Below are 9,717 nucleotides of genomic sequence, written 5' to 3'. Positions count from 1 at the left end.
CTATCCAAAATGTATACATAGTTCATACCACTCAACAATAAAAAAACCAAATAATCCAATCAAAAAATGGGCAAAAAAAGCTTAACAGACATTTCTCTAAAGAAGACAGTGCTGTTGTTTAGTGGCTAAGTTGTGTAGTGGCTAAGTTGTGTCTGACTCTTGCAACTCCATGGACTGTAGCCCACCAGACTCCTCTGTGCAAGGGATTTCCTAGGCCAGAATACTGGACTGGGTTGCTCTTTCCTTCTCTAGGGGATTTTCCTGACCCAGGGATCAAATCTGCATCTCCTGCATTGGCAAGCAGATTCTTTACCACTGAGCCACCAGGGAAGTCCTAAGAAGACACACAGATGGTCAAAGGCACACGGAGAGATACTCAACATCACTGATCATCAGAGAAACGCAAATCAAAGCTACAAGGAGTAGCTCATGTCAATCTGAACGGCCATCAATAAGAAGTCTACAAATAACAAATGCTGGAAAGGGGGAGGAAAAAAGGGAACCCTCTCACCCTGTTGGTAGGAATGTAAGTTGGTGCAGCCACTCTGAAAAACAATATGAAGTTTCCTCAGAAAACTAAAAACAGAATTATCATGTGACTCAGCAATCCCACTCCTGATCATATATCCAGGCAAAGCTATAATTAAAAGATACATGCACCCTGGTATTCATAGCAGCACTATTCATGATAACCAAGACATGGAAAGAACCTACATGTCCATCAACAGGTAAATGGATAAAGATGTGGTATATATATACAATCGAACACTACACAGCCATGAGAAAGAACCATTTGCAACAACGTGGATGGACCTAGAGATTATCATACAAAGTGAAGTAAGACAGAAAGAGAAAGACAAATCCCATAGACATCACTTAGATGAAAATACTGATGCCAAGACTTTGTAGAAGTATGAAATATATGCTATAACGAGTAAAAAAAAAATAGGATTACGAAATTGTATATTCTCTATGATTTGGAAGACATTATTCAAATAAAACAACTAGAAATTATATTAGTTGTAGGGCGGTGAAATTAAAGATGGCTTTGAATATCTGTTTTCCTAGATTGTATAACATAAACATATAATAAATAATTTAAAAATTCACTAGAAATATCTAATGTTTAATAAAGTAGGCAGTTCTAAGAAGCAAAGGTGCTTTTATAAATTATATAGGAACATCACAGAAATAAGTTGCTACTGTATTCAGGTAGGAGGTATTTATGGCATTGTTTGGAGTGATCCTGTTAACATCTTAAGCAACACAACATCACAAAGGAATGGGAACAGTTTAAGGGAATTTGGTGATTTTTTTCTATATCTGATGTTTTGGTCCCATGTATTCCAGAATTTTCTCTATCCCTGCATGTAAAAATGTAAATATATATATGTATGCACACATGTATTTAAAACTTTAAAATACATATTGAAAATCAGGTTAGAATTTCAGAATCAGAGAATAAAATGAATATATACTGCTTCTTATTTACATTCTCTGCCATGGAGCTTATTGAGCTTTTTTGGTAACTTGAGTATAATTTCTAAGCATGAATGAGAATTAAGCTAGGAGGTGCTAGCCTTCCTTTGGTTATATTTTTCTTTCCTCTCGTAATCGTATTAGTTTTAGGTACACAGGATTCTTTATAGTTTTGGTCACAAAGGGTAATGTCTGGAACTATCCATTAATGCATAAGCAAAGAGAAATTACTCTAAAAAGCAGAACAAGATCTAAAAAGCTAAACCAGAGAAATGCTCTATAAGTAACTCTCAGACACAAAGTATATTTAAATCCTGGATACTCAAGACAAGTTTAGAAAAGGGCGCATCACTACCAAGAACCTAAAAGGGCTAGATCTTTTAGTTCATTCCTTTATGGGAATGACTTGAGAGCTTTCAAGTGGTGGCTGGAAATGGCTGGAGGAGAGGGGAGGGTGTGTATTCTTGTGTGTTGACTTGGCCAAAGCCAGCTGTCCATTCTCCTATGTGAGCCAACTAATCTCTCTGCTGCTGTGACCATTTTCTCTTGAGTTGTCTTACTCTTGCTGCCCAAACCATTATACCTGATGGTTATGAAAATGGATACAATGATCTTCCAATGTGCAGGAGAGACAGTTTTACAAAAGAAATGGAGAGAGGGGACTTAGAAGTACAGCAGTGTGAGAGGAAATCTAATAGATGCTGGGTGCACACATGGGTCTCATCTTAGCAAGCTTCAGCCTGCTTGAGAACCTGAAGGCCCCCCTTATATGCTTCTGGTTACAGAATTAATTCTGCTACAGTTAATTCAGGTAGAAGAAGAGAAAGTCAAGGATCAGTTCAGTTCAGTCACTCAGTCCTGTCCGACTCTTTGCGACCCCATGAATCGCAGCACACCAGGCTTCCCTGTCCATCACCAACTCCTGGATTTCACTCAAACTCATGTCCGTCAAATCAGTGATGCCATCCAGCCATCTCATCCTCTGTCATACCCTTCTCCTCCTGCCTCCAGTCCCTCCCAGCATCAGGCTCTTTTCCAATGAGTCAGCTCTTCACATGAGGTGGCCAAAGTACTGGAGTTTCAGCTTTAGCATCAGTCCTTCCAATGAACACCCAAAACTGATCTCCTTTAGGATGGACTGGTTGGATAACCTTACAGTCCAAGGGACTCTCAAGAGTCTTCTCCAACACCACAGTTCAAAAGCATAAATTCTTTTTTTTTTAAGTAAATTAATTTTAATGATGAACTTTAATTGAACAAAAATACTCTAAACATTGCTATTTGAACATTTCAACAGATGAAAAATATTTTACGTTTAAAGGCAGACCTCTTCTAAAAGCATCAATTCTTTGGTGCTCAGCTTTCTTCACAGTCCAACTCTCACATCCATATATGACCACTGGAAAAACCATAGCCTTGACTAGACAGACCTTTGTTGGCAAAGTAATGTCTCTGCTTTTGAATACGCTATCTAGGTTGGTCATAACTTTCCTTCCAAGGAGTAAGCGTCTTTTAATTTCATGGCTGCAATCACCATCTGCAGTGATTTTGGAGCCCCCAGAAATAAAGTCTGACACTGTTTCCACTGTTTCCCCATCTATTTCCCATTAAGTGATGGGACCAGATGCCATGATCTTCATTTTCTGAATGTTGAGCTTTAAGCCAACTTTTTCACTGTCCTCTTTCACTTTCATCAAGAGGCTTTTTAGTTCTTCTTCACCTTCTGCCATAAGGGTGGTGTCATCTGCATATCTGAGGTTATTGATATTTCTCCCGGCAATCTTGATTCCAGCTTGTGCTTCTTCCAGTCCAGCGTTTCTCATGATGTTCTCTGCATAGAAGTTAAATAATCAGGGTGACAATATACAGCCTTGATGTACTCCTTTTCCTATTTGGAACCAGTCTGTTGTTCCATGTCCAGTTCTAACTGTTGCTTCTTGACCTGCATATAGGTTTCTCAAGAGGCAGGTCAGGTGGTCTGGTACTCCCATCTCTTTCAGAATCTTCCACAGTTTATTGTGATTCACAGAGTCAAAGGCTTTGGCATAGTCAATAAAGCAAAAATAGATGTTTTTCTGGAACTCTCTTGCTTTTTTGATGATCCATTGGATGTTGGCCATTTGATCTCTGGTTCCTCTGCCTTTTCTAAAACCAGCTTGAACATCTGAAAGTTCACAGTTCACATATTGCTGAAGCCTGGCTTGGAGAATTTTGAGCATTACTTTACTAGTGTGTGAGATGAGTGCAATTGTGCAGTAGTTTGAGCATTCTATGCCATTGCCTTTCTTTGGGATTGGAATGAAAACTGACCTTTTCCAGTCCTGTGGCCACTGCTGAGTTTTCCAAATTTGCTGGCGTATTGAGTGCAGCACTTTCACAGCTTCATTTTTCAGGATTTGAAAGAGCTCCACTGGAATTCTATCACCTCCACTAGCTTTGTTCGTAGTGATGCTTTCTAAGGTCCACTTGACTTCATATTCCAGGATGTCTGGCTCTAGGTGAGTGATCACACCATTGTGATTATCTGGGTCATGAAACTCTTTTTTGTACAGTTCTTCTGTGTATTCTTGCTATCTCTTCTTAATATCTTCTGCTTCTGTTAAGTCCATACCATTTCTGTCCTTTATCGAGCCCATCTTGGCATGAAATGTTCCCTTGGTATATCTAATTTTCTTGAAGAGATCTCTAGTCTTTTCCATTCTATTGTTTTCCTCTATTTCTTGGCATTGATTGCTGAGGAAGGCTTTCTTATCTCTCCTTGCTATTCTTTGGAACTCTGCATTCAGATGGGTATATCTTTCCTTTTCTCCTTTGCTTTTCGCTTCTCTTCTTTTCACAGCTATTTGTAAGGCCTCCCCAGACAGCCATTTTGCTTTTTTGCCTTTCTTTTCCATGAGAATGGTCTTGATCTCTGTCTTATGTACAGTGTCACAAACCTCCATCCATAGTTCATCAGGCACTCTGTCTATCAGATCTAGTCCCTTAAATCTATTTCTCACTTCCACTGTATAATCAGAAGGGATTCGATTTAGGTCATACCTGAATGGTTTAGTGGTTTTCCCTACTTTCTTCAATTTAAGTCTGAATTTGGCAATAAGGAGTTCATGATCTGAGCCACAGTCAGCTCCCAGTCTTGTTTTTGCTGACTGTATAAAGCTTCTCTATCTTTGGCTGCAAAGAATATAATCTATCTGATTTTGGTGTTGACCATCTGGTGATATCCATGTGTAGAGTCTTCTCTTGTCTTGCTGGAAGAGGTTGTTTGCTATGACCAGTGCGTTTTCTTGGCAAAACTCTATTAGCCTTTGCCCTGCTTCATTCCGTACTCCAAGGCCAAATTTGCCTGTTACCTCAGATGTTTCTTGACTTCCTACTTTTGCATTCCAGTCCCCTATAATGAAAAGGACATCTTTTGGGGGTGTTAGTTCTAGAAGGTCTTGTAGGTCTTCATAGAACCGTTCAACTTCAGCTTCTTCAGTGTTACTAGTTGGGGCATAGGCTTGGATCACCGTGATACTGAATGGTTTGCCTTGGAAACGAACAGAGATCATTCTGTCATTTTTGAGATTGCATCCAAGTACTGCATTTCAGACTCTTTTGTTGACCATGATGGCTACTCCATTTCTTCTAAGGGATTCCTGCCCACAGTAGTAGATATAATGGTCATCTGAGTTAAATTCACCCATTCCACTCCATTGTAGTTTGCTGATTCCTAGAATGTCAACGTTCACTCTTGCCATCTCCTGTTTGACCACTTCCAATTTGCCTTGATTCATGGACCTGACATTCCAGGCGCCTATGCAATATTGCTCTTTACAGCATTGGACCTTGCTTCTATCACCAGTCACATTCACAACTGGGTATTGCTTTTGCTTTGGCTCCATCCCTTCATTCTTTCTGGAGTTATTTCTCCACTGATCTCCAGTAGCACATTGGGCACCTACCGACCCAGGGAGTTCTGCTTTCAATATCTTATCATTTTGCCTTTTCATACTGTTCATGGAGTTCTGAAGGCAAGAATACTGAAGTGGTTTGCCATTCCCTTCTCCGGTAGACCACATTCTGTCAGACCTCTCCACCATGACCCGCCTGTCTTGGGTGGCCCCACACGGCATGGCTTAGTTTCATTGAGTTAGACAAGGCTGTGGTCCATGTGAGCAGATTGGCTAGTTTTCTGTGATTATGGTTTCAGTGTGTCTGCCCTCTGATGCCCTCTCACAACACTTACCTTCTTACTTGCATTTCTCTTACCTTGGGCGTGGGGTATCTCTTCACAGCTGCTCCAGCAAAGCACAGCCGCTGCTCCTCACCTTGGACGAGGGGTATCTCCTCACCGCTGCCCCTCCTGACCTTGAACATGGAGTAGCTTCTCTCAGCTCTCCTGTGCCTGTGTAGCCACAGTCAAGGATATGGAGACTCAAAACAAAACAAAACAAGAGTGCTTCTGTTATTGTGTAAAGTCTTTAAAAGATAGTATGAAAGTGGTCTTAGAAAAGCAGGCTAACCACATCTTGTTACTAAAGGCAGGGGAACTAGGAACCCCAGGTAGAGGAGCTCCCAGACAAACTCATAGCTGTCCCTACCAAGGTGATCTCAGAGACCCTACGCTCAGAGTACTGCCTGTTGGTCAGTCTGAACCATTCCTTAAGCATCTGAAAATCCACATACATCCGAATTCCCTGATCTTCTTATGTATCACAACAGTTGAGGGATGGTGGTGTATTTACAGATCAGAGATTTAGATATGATCTGGCAATAATGGACCTTAACTCATGGGTCTCTGAGAGAAACACTCCCAGAATGGTCCCAGAGCAGAAGTAGCCCTAGACCTTTAGTTTCCACCTGGAGAAATGAAAGCCAAGAGAGACTTCATGATTTGTCCATGGTCACGGAGCTCTACAGAGAAAGGATTGGGACTTCAGCCCACTACTGTTTCAAGTGCATCACCATGGCCCCACCATGCTTGTCTTATTGCTCTCTGAATTAGAGAAACAAGTTTATACAGAGATGTGACCTTAAAACCCGCAGGTGGCAATCTACTGAGAAATCTCAGACATACGTGGTCCAGCCCTAGATATATAGTTTGTCCCCTCCCTGCTCATGCTCAGTTTTGTTTGACTCTTTTGTGACCTCAGGGACTTGTACCCTGCCAGGTTCCTCTGTCCATGGAATTTCCCAGGCAAGAATACTGGGGTGGGTTGCCATTTCCTCCTCCAGGGGATCTTCCAGACCCAGGGATTCAACCCACGTCTCCTGCATTGCAGGCAGATTCTTTACTTGCTGAGCCATCGGGAAGCCTCCCTGATTATTCCCTGTGGATAGTGGGTGCAGCTTGTGGTTGCCCCAGACCTCTCTCCAGCTATGCTGTCAGATATAAGATTCTTGGGACAGTAAAAGTTATATCTCATCAAATAAAGAGTGAGGATGATTGTGAGTGGAGAGTGAAAAAGTTGGCTTAGAGTTCAACATTCAGAAAACTAAGATCATGGCATCCAGTCCCATCACTTCATGGGAAATAGATGGGGAAGCAGTGGAAACAGTGTCAGACTTTATTTTTTGGGGCTCCAAAATCACTGCAGATGGTGACTGCAGCCATGAAATTAAAAGACGCTTACTCCTTGGAAGAAAAGTTATGATCAACCTAGACAGCATATTGAAAAGCAGAGACATTATTTTGCCGACTAAGGGCCATCTAGTCAAGGCTATGGTTTCTCCAGTGGTCATATATGGATGTGAGAGTTGGACTGTGAAGAAAGCTGAGCACCGAAGAATTGATGCTTTTGAACTGTGGTGTTGGAGAAGACTCTTGAGAGTCCCTTGGACTGCAAGGAGATCCAACCAGTCCATTCTGAAGATCAGTCCTGGAAGGAATGATGCTAAAGCTGAAACTCCAGTACTTTGGCCACCTCATGTGAAGAGTTGACTCATTGGAAAAGACTCTGATGCTGGGAGGGATTGAGGGCAGGAGGAGAAGGGGACAACAGAGGATGAGATGGCTGGATGGCATCTCTGACTTGATGGACATGAGTCTGAGTGAACTCCGGGAGTTGGTAATGGACAGGGAGGCCTGGTGTGCTGCAATTCATGGGGTCGCAGAGAGTCGGACACGACTGAGCAACTGAACTGAACTGAACTGAACAGTTACTAACTTCATGGGAAATTGTTTTAAAATATAAAATTTTCTAGTTAATTGTGAGTAAGCATAAAAAGGTGTTCTATCCTGATCTTAGGCTTCTCTGGTGGCTCAGATGGTAGAGAATTCACCTGTAATGCAGGAAACCTGGGTTTGATTCCTGCGTCAGGAAGATCCCCTGGCGAAGGGAATGGCAACCCACTCCAGTATTCTTGGCCTTCCCTGGTGGCTCAGATGGTAAAGAATCTACCTGCAATGAGGGAGACCTGGGTTCGATCCCTGGGTTAGGAAGATCCTCTAGAGGAGGATGGCAACCTACTCCAGTATCCTTGTCTGGAGAATCCCCATGGACAGAGGAGCCTGGTGGGCTGTAGTCCATGGGGTCACAAAGAGTGGGACATGACTGAGCAACTAAGCACTAAGCATATCCTGAACTTGGGTTTTCTGTTTCGTTTTGTTTTGTTTTTTTCTCTACACCATTTATTGGACACATGTTTTGGTCCCAGCACCATTCTTGGGGGCTTCTGTATAGTAGTAAAGAACTTGCCTGCCAGTGCAGGAGACATAAGAGAACAGGGTTCAGTCCCTCGGTTGGGAAGATCCCCCGCAGGAGGGCATGGCAACCCAGTCCACTATTCCTGCCTGGAGAATGCCATGGATAGAGGAGCCTGGTGGGCTATGGTCCAAAGAGTCACAAAGAGTCAGACATGACTGAAGTGACAGCATAGCACAGCACCCTGCTTGGGCTGAAGGTGCAAAGATAGATGAAGAAGGATTCCTGATTGTGAAAAATGTATCATCTTTGGGAGAAACAGACATGAAAACAAATAACTCTAACACAGGTACTAAAACCTGCATAGAGGTTAAGAACAGAGTGCTAAGGAAACATGACATCAAATAGGTTTATATTACTTAATGTTTACAAACATGCATGCAAAGGTGATAACTTTCTTGCTATAAGACACAAGGTAAGACTATCCAACTGATCTTGGTGGTTGGTGTTGTAGATGTGTTTTCCAGTTCATTTCCTGCACAAGTAAATGCTGTATACAAAGTGCAATTTGCTCTTTGAAGCAAAGGCTTCCCTAACAGTCTATGTCAATACCAGTTCTCATTGTACAATACTGATGACGGACATGCAAAGCCTATATGATAATATGCTTTCAAAATACACTGTTGAAGTCTTGAAATTGTTTATTGTTTTCAAATGCTGCTGTCCCAAGACTGAAATAGAAAGACTATCAGGAAAATTGTTTCACTAGATCAAAAGTTTTCTATGTGACAGAAATTAAAACTCATGACTTTCTTCTTGATTTGTGTGAACACACTGTATGTTTCCCAGGGCTGTTGTCTCAAAGTACTATCAACTGGGTAAATAAAGACAACAAATAAACTGGGTAAATAAAAACAAATAAATGTAACTGGGTAAGTGAATACAACAGAAACGTATTTCCTCACAGTCCTGGAAAGTACAAGTCCCACATCAATGTGTTGGCCGTGCTCCCTCTGAAAACTTTTGGGGAGAACCCTTCCTTGGTTCTCACATAGGGGCTGCAACAGCAACACCTTGATATATATCTCCACTCTTTTTAAAATTCTATTCCCGTATAGGTCGTTACAGAGTATTGAGAAGAGTCCTCTGTGCTATAAAGCAGGTTTTACTAGTTATTTATTTTTTATATAGTAGTGTGTATATGTCAATCCCAATCTACAGATGTAGAAAACAAACATGGTTGCTCAAGGGTAAGGTGGGTGCCCAGAAACTTCCTGATTTGGTGAATAACAGTCTAGTTTTCTGTGGAGGGAGCAGTATCTTGGCTGCATGGACTAAAGAAAGGACATGGCATCTGAGTGCTCTTTCAAGAATTTTCAAACGATCTCCCACTCCTCCAAACTCCCAAATGACCTGGTGCCTCCAATTTCTAAACCTTTGGATGGAGTGGTAAGACAAGTGTATGGAGATTAGCTTGCTTATCATCTCACATCCTTTTCAGACACATGGGTTTCATTCAGCTAAGACAGTTATCAGTCTCCTCCAGTTTCCTTTTATATCTCTTGTCTTCTATTGCCTCTTCTGTCCTCTTGTCCTTATGAATTTAAACCCC

Source organism: Capra hircus, chromosome 13, assembly GCF_001704415.2.
Source record: "Capra hircus breed San Clemente chromosome 13, ASM170441v1, whole genome shotgun sequence".
Classification (NCBI taxonomy): domain Eukaryota; kingdom Metazoa; phylum Chordata; class Mammalia; order Artiodactyla; family Bovidae; genus Capra; species Capra hircus.
Note: the sequence above shows the minus strand (reverse complement) of the source record.